Source organism: Procambarus clarkii, chromosome 24, assembly GCF_040958095.1.
Source record: "Procambarus clarkii isolate CNS0578487 chromosome 24, FALCON_Pclarkii_2.0, whole genome shotgun sequence".
Classification (NCBI taxonomy): domain Eukaryota; kingdom Metazoa; phylum Arthropoda; class Malacostraca; order Decapoda; family Cambaridae; genus Procambarus; species Procambarus clarkii.
The window spans coordinates 9958273-9974740 of NC_091173.1; the positions used below are offsets into that span (position 1 = coordinate 9958273).

The 16468-nt window shown below is 50.6% G+C and overlaps 1 protein-coding gene across 2 annotated transcripts in view; it reads right to left on the reverse strand.

The window, feature by feature from the left end:
* Positions 1 to 16468, reverse strand: part of LOC123761712 (mucin-2) — a 38572-nt gene that overhangs the window by 14620 nt on the left and 7484 nt on the right. Inside the window, exon 1 of one of the 2 annotated variants that reach the window (XM_045747831.2) lies at positions 1475 to 1640. The exons of the other annotated variant lie outside the window; for it this stretch is intronic. The gene's annotated coding sequence lies outside the window, so the exon portion shown is untranslated. Of the gene's footprint in view, positions 1 to 1474; positions 1641 to 16468 lie in introns of those variants that run through there. 2 annotated transcript variants of the gene reach the window in all.

Here is a 16468-nt window from a genome sequence, read left to right on the forward strand (position 1 = left end):
GTACTTGGATGAAAAAACGATTCTTCGCGGCAGGGGATCGTATTCCAGGGACCTGCCCGAAACGCTACGCGTACTAGTGGCTGTACAAGAATGTAACAACTCTTGTATATATCTCAAAAAAAAAAATCAACCACCACCACCACTGGACGACCAAGTCATTGGCGCCGGCCACCCCGAGGGCCACTACCCCACAACCAGGACGCTTCACCGCACTAGAGGAACTCAGTCCGCCCTCGCTTCCTGCCTCCAGTGGAGAGACCAAACCCCAACATCAGCCAGAGATAGCTGGACGAACCCGGCCAGAGCAGGTACATGCACAGGGACCTCTCTAGAGGCACCCGTACCCAACACCGCCGCATTATGCTGTATCTGGGAGTCAAGCGCACAAACATCGCTAGTGCCCAAACACCCGACACAGACGGTGGGATATCCCGCATCAGTTCCCTGCAAACAGTACGAGCACCACCAACCAGGAGGCCTGGTCAGAGACCGGGCCGCGGGGACGTTGATCCTCGGAATCACCACAAGGTAACCTCTAGGTAAGGTAGCCACTGAGGAGGCCTTTGGCCGGGCCAAATGTAAACCTGCTCATGCCAGCAACTTTACCATAATGAGAGAGTATACGAGCAGGCCCCTCCTCACCCACCCCGAGCCGTGCGTCGCATAGAGCACTCTTGCTTTTATTATAAACGTTCACATCACCTTTCCCTAAGGCAGGAGGAAAGTCTTGTTTGACCTTTTATAACCACCGGGTTATAAAATCCACAAAAGCACCGCTGGACTTGAATGTCACCACCACACGGCCATTCCTCAACTGCTACACCCGCAAGTAGTTCCTCCAGTCGGAGGCGCAGCATGTCGACCAAACTGGAACCCATGTCAGCAGAGATCCAGGCCAGCAGACTCCAGGTCTCTTCAGTGGAGAACTATAAGTGCCCCTTCTACAACACTCTCCCCCCCCCCCCACCCTCTCTCCCCCGACACCTGCAGGGAATGACAGTCAGGAGACACCAAATGGTGGACAGACGAATCACACAGATACACACACACACGCACGCACGCACGCACGCACGCACGCACGCACGCACGCACGCACGCACGCACGCACGCACGCACACACACAGAGCCAACAATTGTCAACTGGACAGAGTGGTTCCATAACCGCGTGTTTAAGGACGGCTCGATGGTAAACACATTCCATGTTCTCGTCCACACCTTCGCTGCATAAACAACAAACAAACAGCCGTCGGAGAAGCACAAATTACACCACAGAACACAATGATGTAATGAGCAGTAGCTCAGCCCAGAGTCACACCGCCTTTCACATTAATCAAATTAAAAGACTGTAATAATGGCCGGTTGCTCCCGGCGCCGGTCACTAGCAGTAAATAAGTCCATTATGGGGATGGTGAGCCCGCTCCCACGCCTCCACCACCTCCACCCTCCCCTCCCGCTAGTTACATGCACTCCTTACTCTGCTCCCAGAGTAACATGGTGTGGCTGAGGACGCCGCCGTCACGGTGTGGCTGAGGGCGCCGCCGTCACGGTGTGGCTGAGGGCGCCGCCGTCACGGTGTGGCTGAGGGCGCCGCCGTCACGGTGTGGCTGAGGGCGCCGCCGTCACGGTGTGGCTGAGGGCGCCGCCGTCACGGTGTGGCTGAGGGCGCCTCCGTCACGGTGTGGCTGGTGTGCGTGTGTGTGTGTGCAGCGCCACAAGGTATAGTTCCTCTTGAATTAAAACACCGTAGTTACTGGTGAAACCAAAAAATGTAATTACCGATGAAGCCAAAAAGTTATAATTTCTGGTTAAGCCCAAATAATTATTTCATGTTCAAGTCAAAAGTCACGTGACCGGCCTCCACTGTTTTGGTTAGAAAACTTAAATACCAAGTAAACAAATAGTTACATATACCGGAATCAAAAGACAAGTTAATTATCTGATAAATATTATAATTAATTGTTCAAATAAGCCATATTGTTCACATTATTTTTACATAGTGAAAGATAACTATTAAAGCAATACAGACTAATCATTCATGACAAACTGATCAGACAAGTGAGGGATACGACTGGCAGTTTGTATAGTGATGGGGAGGGGGGGATGGACCTGTAAACCGTAGGGGGGGGGGGTTATACTCGCTCCACCATAAGTATTAAGTATACTCCACCATTGAGTATACTTTAGTCCTAGATATATTCATGACAACAGTAGATTCTCAAGAGGTAGGTAGACCCCCCCTCTCTCAGAACACCTCATCTACCATCTACTCCCTGAGACTTGACGTAGCGAGGGTAGTTATTGAGAGGCAGGCAGGGTTGTTAGAGGCTAGGCCGCCCATCTTAAGGCAGGCGTATCAGGCCTTCAAGGTGGGGATGGAGGAGGTGGTTTCCAAGACTTGTTCTTGCAGTGCGTTCCATATGTTGAGCCGGTACCCGTTCAGGTTACACTCATCCTATTTTATTGGGCTTTAAAGTGGCTGTTCAAGTTAACTTTGTCTTGTATGTAGTGATCATGTCCCCTCTGTTCTAGATTGAGCTTGATTTCCCTTAACATGGCACTTTTGTTGTAAATCTCTCCAGTTTAGTTTTCTGCTTTACCATACGCGGGAGACTTCATGTGCTCTCAATTATAATATTGATCTTAAATCGGCTGTATAGATTGTCTTCAAATATTTCCAACTCAATATTTAAAATGCTGTTGTAATGTTTGCAAACTTTCTATTTGGTGCCGATGTTACGCTGTAGGTGTAGGGGGTGGAGGTCCCACCCCGGTGGAGGCGGAGACAAATGGGCAAAAAGTTTCATTCACCCTGATGCCCCTGTTACCTAGCAGTAAATAGGTACCTGGGAGTTAGACAGCTGCTACGGGCTGCTTCCTGGGGGTTGTGTAACACAAAGAAGGCCTTTTCGAGGACCGGGCCGCGGGGACGCTAAGCCCCGAAATCACCAAGATAACCTCAAGAAAGGTGCCGCAGGTGTTAGCGCTGTGGATATTTAAACCCGAAATAAATAATTAAACTCGTCTTTCTCTTAACGATTCCTGTGGTCGTTTTCCCTCTCGGTGTAAATTCCTTCTGGTCTCCTGACTCCTTTTCTTTAATTTTCCTCCCATATTCAGTACCCTTCACCGGTTAAGAGTTTAACTCTAACAAAACCTTGTGTCTTCCGACTCCTGGAGCTCGTCAGGGTCTGTCTGCACTTCTTTGTAATGCTGACCAGACCCCACACCAGAAGATGAAGAGACGATGACGTTTCGGTCCGTCCTGGACCATTATCAAGTCGACCTTTCGGACACTTCTTTTGTAGTCATTGTTTTTTTAGCTTCTCATTAGCCGCGCGTCATCTGCAAACCTCACAAAAAGCTTATGGAGAGGAATGGTTCTAGGACCGACCCTTGGGGATGTGGGGGGGGGGGGGGGGAGTCTCCTATCCCGTCCCTCCAACTAGACATCTCCTCTCTGATTGTGACCCTTTGTTTTATGTCCGTCTGGTATCCCTATAATTAGTTCAGTATTTCCCAGTAATATCAGCATGTTTTTCCATTTTGTGCACCAACCTTTCATGAGGAATATCATCAAATGTTTCTTGACAGTCTAGGAACGTTCCCAGCTTTCATTTTTTTCCTTCCGTTATTCTCATCCTTATTAATTTTTCCAGCACTTTACCAAGAATGGAGGTTAGTGACACTTGTGTATAAGTCTGTGTCTCCCTTTGGATAAAATTGAAGCTTCGTTCACTAAATTCATATCCACTTAGACATTCTAGAGTGGTTGTTGGAGCGAGGTGTGACCCATATGGACAACCTTGTACCCGGACCACCGTTAGTTCTGACCTTGCGCCAACTGAACCGGTTCTGGAGGAGGCGGAGGAGGTTTTTGTGACAAGGGGGGGGCGTTGTATTAGGGGAGGTGGGGCAGGAGGTCAGGTTAGGGGAGCAGGTACCTGATACAGGAGTCTTGCGTCTTAGCAGGTTAACTTGATACATGGCACTTCTCTCAACTCTTATTGGCCCATAATTGATGAAGATTAAGCCACCCAAAAGGTAGCACGGGCATGAATAGCCCGTAAGTGGTGGCCCTTTTGAGCCATCACCAGTATCAATAGATGATATTGGAGATCTGTGGAGGTGCGACTGCACCCTGCGTGACGGGAGATGTCTCCCGTGTTGGCCCATATGAGGCAGCTTCTATTTAAATTTTAAATTTAAATTTTGCCCCGAGGGGGGAGTTTATTGGGCAGCGCCACTCATCTTGTGAATGGACACACCGCCATAGCAGAATGTACAACACTCCCCAATAGGAAGAAAACCCGCTGGGTTGCTCATCCTGTCACTTGTACCCAGACACAGCTGGGACTTGCTTAACTGTCTCAAGTGAACAGCTCCTCAAACAAGAAGATTAACATCTATCAACCCTTAAAAGCTTACGTTATCTTGCGGGTGCAAAATGGGGAAATCTTTTAAGAACAGTATCAATATTTGACAAATAGTGTTTTCCTAACTCAACAATGTGGGGTTTATTATTCTACACATATTCCTAATGTCTCTCAGGTGTTCACATTCACGTAGATAGTGGTCAAGGCGGTGTCCATCACTCTCACCACAGATTCTGCAACTTCGCTGATCAACTGTTGTTTCCATTCCAAATCTCCATGGATATTTGTATCCAAGACGGATTCTCGCTATTACTGATTCTCTCCCTCGTCGTCCTCCTCTTCGGCCATAATGATTGGGATTGCCAGCTGCAACCATGTTGTACCATCGTACAGATTCACCGGTTTGTGCTTCTATCCTCCTTTCCTCAGTTACCTTGTCACGGTGATGTTGCCTGATAATACCTCTAATTTGTAGTGGAGTCTTGGGTATGAAGTATTCAATATGGTCTCCTTCAGCGCCTTCAGCAGCTAGTTTAAATCTATGACCACTTGTTCTTGAAGTTCCAGGTCTCAGGAAATCTTCCCTGTCGATTTTATCAATTCCTGTTACTATTTTGTACGTAGTGATCATATCACCTCTTTTTCTTCTGTCTTCTAGTTTTGGCATATTTAATGCCTCTAACCTCTCCTCGTAGCTCTTACCCTTCAGTTCTGGGAGCCACTTAGTAGCATGTCTTTGCATCTTTTCCAGTTTGTTGATGTGCTTCTTAAGATATGGGCACCACACAACCGCTGCATATTCTAGCTTTGGCCTAACAAAAGTCATGAACAATTTCTTTAGTATATCGCCATCCATGTATTTAAAATCAATTCTGAAGTTAGAAAGCATAGCATAGGTGTGTGTGTGTGTGTGTGTGTGTGTGTGTGTGTGTGTGTGTGTGTGTGTGTGTGTGTGTGTGTGTGTGTGTGTGTGCGTGTCAACACACAACTGGAGGCCCGGAAGGTGACCCAGATCACACGGCCACACCTGGGCGCACACCTTCCGCCAGCCTCCAGTCTCCCATCTCAAGCAGGTTACCTGGGTGGCTGCCTCTCCCGCCTCACCGGACGCTTGACTGCCAGCCGTCCTGACTGGCTCCCGGTCAACCCGAGTCTCTGATAAACACCAATCTTCCTGTGGCCGGTTCCTCCCATCCCCCTGCTTTGTATATATTCCAATCTGATTGGGAGTGTTGGCACTAGCGTCGGGCCTGCCTCAACCAATCTGATTGGTTCAGGCAAACCCAGGTTCTGCAAACATCACCCATCACCCCCCCCCCGGGTATTCCCATGCAGAAAGCCATCCGTGACGTCACGGCACATGCCCAGTGACGTCACCATTCCTGGGGGCCCAATGAGTGACGTCCTCGTAGCCGTATATACCCTGGGCAGCACCCCAGGAGTGGCCCGAGGGCACGACCTTGGGGGCGGAGGGCCCCGGGGTGGACGACCCGGGCCGGGTGCCAAGTGTGTCGCGCCAGGGGCGTGGGCTGAGGGACCAAGCAGGGGGCCCCAGGGGGCCACCTGGCTAGGGGTCACTCAACTGTTTAGCGACTGTACGGGCTCGCGGAAGCATACCTTATGAAGCTATTGAGGTCAAGGGAACTATTTGTTCTCGTATCAAGTATGCAAGTTCGAGGAGACATTAAGATGACGGCATCTCGTGATTATCAAGTACACGGGTTCGATGCTGGATGGCATGTGCCTACCTTCTGCTAGTTCCGGGAATCAATGGACCCAGAGGGCCCGGTCTCTCTGACTAGCGTTCCTGGTCAACCAGGCTGTTTTGACAGCGGCGGGCACTGTAGAACCAGAGAGTGGCAATGTACCTGCCAGAGGCGGACATCAGCACACTTCCTGGTGGGGTGCCATACTGGGGTGCCATACTGGGGTGCCATACTGGGGTGCCATACTGGGGTGCCATACTGGGGTGCCTGGCACCAGGAGCCATATTTATCACCTGCTGGGCTTCCATCCCCCCCCCCCTCCCTCTCACATGACACCTCTCCATCTATCTGTCTGTCTACCTATCTACCGGTATCTCTTCTCGTGCCTAACTAGTTCTGTGCTATACAGGTATATTTGTATTTGTTATTCAATGGTGTCCAGGTCAGGTTGATGACAGTGGCACGCAGTACGGTACAGTAGCATGTGGTACGGTACAGTGGCACGCAGTACGGTACAGTAGCATGTGGTACGGTACAGTGGCACGCAGTACGGTACAGTAGCATGCGGTACGGTACAGTGGCACGCAGTACGGTACAGTAGCATGCGGTACGGTACAGTGGCACGCAGTACGGTACAGTAGCATGCGGTACGGTACAGTGGCACGCAGTACGGTACAGTAGCATGTGGTACGGTACAGTGGCACGCAGTACGGTACAGTAGCATGCGGTACGGTACAGTGGCACGCAGTACGGTACAGTAGCATGCGGTACGGTACAGTGGCACGCAGTACGGTACAGTAGCATGCGGTACGGTACAGTGGCACGCAGTACGGTACAGTAGCATGTGGTACGGTACAGTGGCACGCAGTACGGTACAGTAGCATGCGGTACGGTACAGTGGCATGCGGACATAAACAAACTGGAAGAAACGGTCAGTGGCCATTTATTCCCCAGAATAAATCAAGAAATTAGAATCAACTGCGGACACTTCCGGTGCTAGCCGTTACAACGTTATTATTATTATTATTTCCTTGAGACGACTTGACCTTGTAATGCAGAGGCTGCAACGTCACGATCTTGTCGTGTTGTGGTTGGTCGCATTGGTGGAGGAGGCAGTCACGTTGTTCAGGGGGGGGAGAGGGGAAAACAGGGGGAGACGGTGAGCAGGGGGAGACGGTGAGCAGGGGGAGACGGTGAGCAGGGGGAGAGAGTGAGAGGGGAGAGAGTGAGAGGGGAGAGGGGGGGAGAGAGTCGTCTCCCTGGAAGCTGTGAACCATGACGTGAGCAACAATTTTTTTTCTTACAGTCTTGTACAGTCACCAGCACACATAGCGTTTCGGGTAGCTCTGTCATCCTAATTTTCACCCCGGAATGCGAACCACCAAATCGTTTAACAACCAGGTACCCAGTCACTGCCGGGTGGACAGAATACTACAGTTAAAGGATTGGCGCCCGGTCAATCCTCCCCGGCCAGGACACGAACCCAGGCTAAAGCGCTCGCGAAGCGCCTAGCGAGTGCGTAACCACTACGCCACATCTCGGGGATTGCTAATCTCATAGTTTCGAAAAGATGCTAAGATATCTGTATTAAATTAATTTTGATCTGAAAGCAAGTTATCTTGAGGTTATCTTGAGGAATTAACCGAGGAAAGTTAAGTGCGGTAATAGTTTTTTTTGTGGTAATAGTGATTGTAGGGAATTCAGTTACAAAATGTATACAGGACATCTTCATGTATTAAGGAATGGTTCAGACTGCCACACTCTTGAATGTTTGTGACGGGGCCGAACCGACATATTCCTTCCGGAGTCTCACGGGGAACCGGACGGTGGACCCAACAATGAACCGGCCGCTCCGGTCATGACACAAAACAATCGAGATTGTACTCACCTAGTTGTACTCACCTAGTTGTGCTCGCGGGGGTTGAGCTCTGGCTCTTTGGTCTCGCCTCTCAACTGTCAATCAACTGATGTACAGGTTCCTGAGCCTACTGGACTCTATCATATCTACACTTGATACTGCGCATGGAGTCAGCCTCCACCACATCACTGCCTAATGTATTCCACCTATTAACTACTCTGACATTGAAAAAGTTCTTTCTAACGTCCCTGTGGCTCATTTGAGTACTCAGTCTCCACCTGTGTCCCCTTGTTCGTGTATCCCTTTGTTAAACAAGTTATCCATTTCAACCCTGTCAATTCATCTGAGGATTTTGTAGGTTGTGATCATGTCTCCCCTTACTCTTCTGTCTTCCAGAGTCGTGAGGCGCATTTCACACAGCCTTTCCTCGTAACTCATGCCTCTTAGTTTTGGGACTAGTCTAGTGGCATACCTCTGAACTTTTTCCAGCTTCGTCTTGTGCTTGACAAGGTACGGGCTCCATGCTGGGGCCGCATACTCCAGGATTGGTCTTACATATGTGGTGTACAAGGTTCTGAAGGATTCCTTACACAGGTTCCTAAAGGCTGTTCTGATGTTAGCCAGCCATACATCAGCCCATCACCAGCCACACTCCGGTGTGGCTGGTGATGGGCTGGTGGCCACACCCTGATGGCCACACCTGATGGCCACACCCGGTGGCCACACCCTGATGGCCACACCTGATGGCCACACCCGGTGGCCACACCCTGATGGCCACACCCTGATGGCCACACCCTGATGGCCACACCCGATGGCCACACCCTGATGGCCACACCCTAATGGCCACACCCTGATGGCCACATCCTGATGGCCACACCCTGATGGCCACACCCTGATGGCCACACCCTGATGGCCACACCCGGTGGCCACACCCTGATGGCCACACCTGATGGCCACACCCTGATGGCCACACCCGGTGGCCACACCCTGATGGCCACACCCGGTGGCCACCGAGGCGTACGCCAGACCTCACAGGTTGACCGCGCAGGCTTCCTGGCTGGACACGCGTACGCCGGCCAGGATGAACTAGAATAATGGTCATAATGATACACGTGGGTGAGGGTCGTCCTGGACTAAACATCAGCTGTCTGAGACCCGCTCCCACCCCTGGGGGGGGGGGGGGGGAGGGAGAAGTGGTGGGGTGGGTGGGGAGGGGGAGGGGGGGAGGTGTAGCAGTGCCTTAGTGGTCTCTACGGTAACTCCGCCGGTAGTGGGGAGTGCAGGCCAGCGTCACTTTTTGGGGGGTTATCTTGAGATGATTTCGGGACTTAGCGTCCCCGCGGCCCGGTCCTCGACCAGTCCTCCTTTTTGTTACACACACCCCCAGGAAGCAGCCCGTAGCAGCTGTTTAACTCCCAGGTACCTATTTACTGCTAGGTATCAGGGTGAAAGAAACATTTTGCCCATTTGTCTCCGCCTCCACCGGGGATCGAACCCGGAACTTCAGGACTACGAATCTGAAGCACTGTCCACTCAGCTGTCAGGCGGGGGAGGGGGGTGGGCAGTCACTAATAGACTGTCGGGTTTCCTGATAAATTTCTCAGTTTCCGATGTGTAGTTAAAGGCTTCTTATGGCAGCAATTTAAAATAATTTCAGCGTTCATAGAAGTTTGTTATAGAAAAATTCAGGGGGCCAAGTCCTCTCCCATCTTACTGAGAATAAACTCTACGGCCATAAGCAGATATTTTTTGGAAAATCATTCATTTGGAGTTATGGGAAGTTTCCTCTTGAAGGAAAAAAGAACCAGACTAATCCTCATCTGCTACGTAACATTACACAGATGCATATAGACACAAACATGGCATCTGACAGCTTCACTTCACAGATGGATCAGTAGACCAGCAGGGACAAGAAACCGGAGCTGCAGTTAAAGCAGGAAACTGTAAATAGTTGGAGGCTCTCAAATGGGTGTTCGACTTTACAAACAGAGATGCTAACCATTCAAAAGGCTTTGGAACATGCTCTTGCTGAACACCGACAACATGTTATCATACATACAGATTCGAGAACCGCCATTGAAACCTTGCAACAAGAACACATACGTGGTAACATCCATCTGATCACAAATGTCATATCATTAATGCAAACACTCAAACATCAAGGCCGTCGGGTACTTATCAACTGGGTGCCAAGTCATGTGGGAATAATAGGAAATGACATTGCAGACGAAGCCGCAAAACTTGCAACTAAGAGAAGAAATGTAGACATTTACATACCACAGGGTCTATCAAAGATTAAGAAAGTAATTAGAAACAGAGCAATGCAAAAGATGGACAGTGACCACAACACAGCAGTTGCAACATCAGGATCTGCGGGTTGGTACAAGAATTCAACCAACTACGAACCACTTAGTTTGATGAAAGGGAGCAGTAGAGCAACAGAAGTACACTTACATCGCATCAGGCTTGGATACCCATGTGCATGGGAAATAGGCTTACAGGTTCCGGAAGATGAGAGGAAATGTCAGCACTGTGGAGAAATGCCCGACAGACCACTGGAACATTATCTAACACAGTGCACAGTTACAGTCACAACAGACCGCTGGAACATTATCTAACACAGTGCACAGTTACAGTCACAACAGACCGCTGGAACATTATCTAACACAGTGCACAGTTACAAACCCATTAAGATTTCAACTTAGATTCAACAGAGCAGAAGTTGATAAACACATGGGACAAAATCTTCATGAAGCGACCATACGAGTCATAAATACTCATACTCCGCCCAAGTAAAACAGAAACAAGCAACACTTGTGGGTCAGCCAGAGGCTTAGGGCCCGCGCAGGAATATCCCTGAAAAAAATCCGTAACTCCCACAGTCGCTAGGGAACAGGCCAAGTTTATAGCCAATCCAAATTTGATCAATGTACCATAATTAATTCAACTAGTATTTTTGCATATTTGTTTTCGGGGATGCTGGGTTCGATTCCCGGGAGGGACAAAGATGTCCTTTCACCTAATGTCCTTGTTCACCCGGGGAGTTAGGCAGCTGTTGTGGGGTTGCATCCTAAGGAAGGGGGAGGGCCAGTAGGCAAGGATTAAGGGGGGGGGGCACACATAATGGATTTAGGGACTGAACCCCTAATGGTAAAAGAGCCTGTACAACATTTCCGTCCTGCCCCGGGAATCGAACTCTGGTCGCCACGGGTCGTGAGCCGACCTGCTGCAGGTCACCGAGCCTGCGGCGGCATCACCAGCCTCCGGAGATGACTTAAACCGCTTCCGGGCCTGAGATGAGGCATCTCTGGCCCCTCGCTGCGCCAACCCGGGCCACAAAAATGACAATAACGTGAAATTATTTCAAATTAGCTATTGCGCAACCAATTATCATTGCAGGTTTGTTGGCCATGAGTTATACAACGGATGTTATTAACCAATTGTTGTTTTAAGTAGAGAGGAGATGCTTTACTTTATTAGGTATAGAAGAGAGTTGTGAGGAGGTCCCCCCTCCCTATTAGAGGAGGTCCTCCCCCCTGTGTGAGGGTCCCCCCTTGTGAGGAGGTCCCCCCCTTGTGAGGAGGTCCCCCCCTTGTGAGGAGGCCCCCCCCCCCTTTATTAGAGGAGGTCCCCCCCTCTATGTGAGGGTCCCCCCCTTGTGAGGAGGTCCCCCCCTTGTGAGGAGGTCCCCCCCTTGTGAGGAGGTCCCCCCCTTGTGAGGAGGTCCCCCCCCTTTATTAGAGGAGGTCCCCCCCCCTCTGTGTGAGGGGTCCCCCCCTGGTGAGGAGGTCCCAGGAATGACCCGTTTACCCCCAGTTACTGCTGAACTGTTGCATCCTGTCTCACTGCGTCGCCCTCTCTCAGTGGTATTTATTTTATCAGTTGTCTTGTCTTCCGGATCATGATAATGCAGGAGAGAGAGAGAGAGAGAGAGAGAGAGAGAGAGAGAGAGAGAGAGAGAGAGAGAGAGAAAGGACAGAAGAACATGTTGACACTAGTACACAACTGTCTATAAGAAAGAAATATCCTTTTGCATCACATTCTCAAAGATCTCGAGAAATATATAAGATATATATATCTTACCTAAAGAGGTAAATAAGGTATCTTAGCTCACATCTTAAGCTTCACACACACAGATACACACACTCATACATTGGACTCAACCCCTGCAAGAGACTCGAACCCAGAAAGCACAGCTGTTCGCGCAGCTGGGCATAACTAGTACGCTGACCGCTTTACCACGCTGATCCTTAATAGAGATGGAAACTAGGGAGTTTATCCCCAACATCTCCATCTCCCAAGGACACCCGCTATGGTAAGAGATCTGAATTCGTTTTTCATCAGTCAATTGCATTACCAGAGAGAACACGAGCCTCCATATTCACACGGAGACTCGCCTAAACCACACGTCAAAGGTAAACACTGTCGACGGAGCCATTATACTGTGTCGTCACTGTCGACGGAGCCACCGTACTGTGTCGTCACTGTCGACGGAGCCATTATACTGTGTCGTCACTGTCGACGGAGCCACCGTACTGTGTCGTCACTGTCGACGGAGCCACCGTACTGTGTCGTCACTGATGACGGAGCCACCATACTGTGTCGTCACTGTCGACGGAGCCATTATACTGTGTCGTCACTGTCGACGGAGCCACCGTACTGTGTCGTCACTGTTGACGGAACCACCATACTGTGTCGTCACTGTCGACGGAGCCATTATACTGTGTCGTCACTGTCGACGGAGCCACCGTACTGTGTCGTCACCGTCGACGGAGCCACCATACTGTGTCGTCACTGTCGACGGAGCCATCATACTGTGTCGTCACTGTCGACGGAGCCATCATACTGTGTCGTCACTGTCGACGGAGCCACCATACTGTGTCGTCACTGTTGACGGAGCCACCATACTGTGTCGTCACTGTCGACGGAGCCACCATACTGTGTCGTCACTGTTGACGGAACCACCATACTGTGTCGTCACTGTCGACGGAGCCATTATACTGTGTCGTCACTGTCGACGGAGCCACCGTACTGTGTCGTCACCGTCGACGGAGCCACCATACTGTGTCGTCACTGTCGACGGAGCCATCATACTGTGTCGTCACTGTCGACGGAGCCATCATACTGTGTCGTCACTGTCGACGGAGCCATCGTACTGTGTCGTCACTGTCGACGGAGCCACCATACTGTGTCGTCACTGTCGACGGAGCCACCGTACTGTGTTGTCACTGTCGACGGAGCCACCGTACTGTGTCGTCACTGTCGACGGAGCCATCGTACTGTGTCGTCACTGTCGACGGAGCCACCGTACTGTGTCGTCACTGTCGACGGAGCCACCGTACTGTGTCGTCACTGTCGACGGAGCCACCGTACTGTGTCGTCACTGTCGACGGAGCCACCGTACTGTGTCGTCACTGGCGACGGAGCCACCGTACTGTGTCGTCACTGTCGACGGAGCCACCGTACTGTGTCGTCACTGTCGACGGAGCCACCGTACTGTGTCGTCACTGTCGACGGAGCCACCGTACTGTGTCGTCACTGTCGACGGAGCCACCGTACTGTGTCGTCACTGTCGACGGAGCCACCGTACTGTGTCGTCACTGTCGACGGAGCCATCATACTGTGTCGTCACTGTCGACGGAGCCATCATACTGTGTCGTCACTGTCGACGGAGCCACCGTACTGTGTCGTCACTGTCGACGGAGCCACCGTACTGTGTCGTCACTGTCGACGGAGCCACCATACGCGTGCTCAGGGGGTTCATTAAGCAAGTTGGAAGGTCGGTCGTGGACCTGGGTAATGGTAGGAGAGCGTCAGGAAGGTCGGTCGTGGACCTGGGTAATGGTAGGAGAGCGTCAGGAAGGAGTTTGGAGAGAGTTAGAAAGGTAAAAACTATCTTGAGACGGAGGATAAGAAGAGGGAGAGGGAAGGGTGGCCCAAGGTTGCTCTAGGTGGCCACGGTGGCCCACGGTGGCCCACGGTGGCCCACGGTGGCCCACGGTGGCCCCAAGGTGGTTCTAGGTGGCCCAGGGTGGCCCCAAGGTGGTTCTAGGTGGCCCACGGTGGACCACAGTGGCCCAGTGTATCCCTGAGAGTAGAATGCGGTTGGAATACAACATTGTCAAGCTCCCAAAGCGACAACCTCTCCTTCTGCCTCCCCAAAACCCCCTCCCTCACTCCTAACAAGGGCCACCCTAACCTAACCTATGCCTATATATGCACAATATGCTAATATATTATAATATTAATTTATATTTGAGAAAATTCGCGTCTTCAATGAACAGCGTGTTATAAATGATGAATGCGTCTTTGGGGTCGACCGCTGGATGGAATGGACTTGGTCTGAGGAACGGGTTGTGCCAGGTGTACCTCTTCCCCCCCCCCCCTCCCACCCCCTCCATTCACTCTCCCCGTAAAAATCATCCCCTCCCTTCACCTCGGCAGCTCCTTCCCTCCTCCCTCCCCCCCTCCCATCTTCCCTCCGCCCATCTCCCCCCCCCCCCCGTCCCCGCTCCCTCACAAGTATTTAGGTCAAGAGACCCTCCGCTGGTCCTGATCTATCCCTGTCCCGTTACCTGAACGTGGCCGGAGGCGGCGGGGCGGGGCCTTCCCAGGACACCCCGGCACCTACACCACACCTGAACGCACCTGGGGGCGTCCAGGGGCACGCGGCGGGCACCTTGGGGCCACCCTGGGACACACCGGGGCCCAAGAGCTAACAGCTCGATTCTGCAGGCCCAAATAGTACACACACACACATATACATATACATACACCCATACATACACACATGTTCAAGTTCAAGTATGTTTATTGAGACAAGAAAGAAATACATCTCAAAGGGATAGAGTAGCTTAGGCTATTTCTACCTCCCTACACACACGTTAACATTAAGAGAATACTCCATATGACAAGCATAGCATAGCGCAAGTGTTGTCATCCTTCATGACGACACGCCACACGTGTGAGCCCTTCTGGAGTCTCCCACCAGCACGAACATAAAGGCAGACTAAGGAGGTGTTATTCAATGAGACTCGAACCAAAACTGCAAGGATTAACTAATCTGTTAGGAGAGGCTGAGGGGGCCCGGATGTCACCACTCTTAAGGAGAGACTAGAGGAGCCATGGCGGCAACATACAAGATTATAAGAGGAACTGATACGGACAGCAGAGACAAAGTTTTGAACGTCTTAGATCAGAACGAGAGGATAGAAGAAGGAGTAGTTCAGAATACGTAAGTAACAACTTGGAGAGGATCGTCTTGAGATAGTGCAGACGAGTCACGGGAATCTTATAATGACTTGTTTTAGCAGAATTAAGCAAGATAAGATAAGCAGATAAGGCGGGTCTCAGATGCTAGCTCTTTGTTGATTCAGATTCAGCTACAAAGAATGAAAAGTTGCAAGTAGCACGGGCTATGGTGAGCCCGGAGTGGACTTACCTGGCACAGGAGCGGGGCTGTATAACTCAGGAGCTAGCTAGCACTGGGCCCAAGAAGCGCGCTCGGGTGAGTTTAAGGTGAGTACAAACTAACGGTGCCAATCGTGGTGGAACTACCAATTTGTGGTGGTTCAACTGCATTGTTTACTTCGCCGACCGCTTCCTACTGGACCCTCGTGTGTTTACAGCGAAAATTGCTCTTGTTAACACTGTAACGTATTCAGGTATACTGTGTATGTCTTGTATCCTCTGTATATCTTGTATACTCTCTAAATTAGTCATGGATTCAGTAGTAAGCAGCGCTGTTTACAGTATATGTATGCGATGTAAATCTCTCGCTCACAGTGTAAGGGGACCCGTGTTCAGTGTAAATCGCTCGTAATTGGGCAGTTTACAGAGGTCCTTAGAGTCTCGCTTAAGGAAACAGTGTATGTGTGTGTGTGTGTATTCACCTATTTGTATTCCCCTATTTGTGCTTGCGGGGGGTTGAGCTCTACTCTTCCGGCCCGCCTTTCCACTGCCAATCAACTGTTACTAACTACTAATTTTTTCCTCCACACACACACACCCAGGAAGCAGCCCGTAGCAGCTGTCTAACTCCTACGTACCTATTTACTGCTAGGTGAACAGATGCATCAGGGTTAAGGAAACTCTGCCCATCTGTCTCCGCCAGGTGCGGGGATCGAACCCCGGTCCCTAGGGTCTAGAGCGCTCTCCACTCGGCCACCCAGCCCCGAGTGGGGGCGTGTGTACTCACCTATATGTGCTTGCAGGATCGAGCATTGACTCTTGGATCCCGCCTTTCTAGCTATCGGTTGTTTACAGCAATGACTCCTGTCCCATTTCCCTATCATACCTAGTTTTAAAAGTATGAATAGTATTTGCTTCCACAACCTTTTCCCCAAGTGCATTCCATTTTTCTACTACTCTCACGCTAAAAGAAAACTTCCTAACATCTCTGTGACTCATCTGAGTTTCCAGTTTCCACCCATGTCCCCTCGTTCTGTTATTATTACGTGTGAACATTTCATCTATTTCCACTTTATCAATTCCCCTGAGTATTTGATATGTCCCTATCATATCTCCTCTCT